General features: G+C 50.3%; 1 non-coding gene across 1 annotated transcript; it reads right to left on the bottom strand.

Moving 5' to 3' along the window:
- Positions 1-9: 9 nt before the first annotated feature.
- LOC115795169 (5S ribosomal RNA) lies at positions 10-128 on the bottom strand. The gene has a single exon (XR_004021242.1). It is a non-coding gene; the product is annotated as a 5S ribosomal RNA (ribosomal RNA).
- Between the last annotated feature and the right edge of the window lie 455 nt (positions 129-583).

The following is a 583-nucleotide window of genomic DNA, read 5'->3' on the forward strand; positions in this document are numbered from 1 at the left end:
GCCACCCCAAGCTTACAGCACCTGGTATTCCCAGGCGGTCTCCCATCCAAGTACTGACCAGGCCCGACCCTGCTTAACTTCCGAGATCAGACGAGATCGGGCGCGTTGAGGGTGGTATGGCCATAAGGTAAAGTATGGTCACAGAGTTGTTCTGAAGCCACTCCTTTGTTAGTTTAGCTGTGTGCTTCGGGTCATTGTCTTGTTGGAAGGTGAACCTTCATCCCAGTCTGAGGTCCTGAGCACTCTGGAAGAGGTTTTCTTCCAGGATATCTCTGTACTTGGACGCTTTCATCTTTCCTTCAATTGCAACCAGTCGTCCTGTCCCTGCAGCTGAAAAACACCCCCACAGCGTGATGCTGCCACCACCATGTTTCACTGTTGGGATTGTATTGGGCAGGTGATGAGCAGTGCCTGGTGTTCTCCACACATACTGCTTAGAATTAACACCAAAAAGTTCAATCTTCGTCTCATCAGACCAGAGAATCTTATTTCTCATAGTCTGGGAGTCCTTCATGTGTTTTTCATATGTCTTGCACTGAGGAGAGGCTTCTGTCGGGCCGCTCTGCCTTAAAGCCCCGACTGG

Source organism: Archocentrus centrarchus, chromosome 16, assembly GCF_007364275.1.
Source record: "Archocentrus centrarchus isolate MPI-CPG fArcCen1 chromosome 16, fArcCen1, whole genome shotgun sequence".
Classification (NCBI taxonomy): Eukaryota; Metazoa; Chordata; class Actinopteri; order Cichliformes; family Cichlidae; genus Archocentrus; species Archocentrus centrarchus.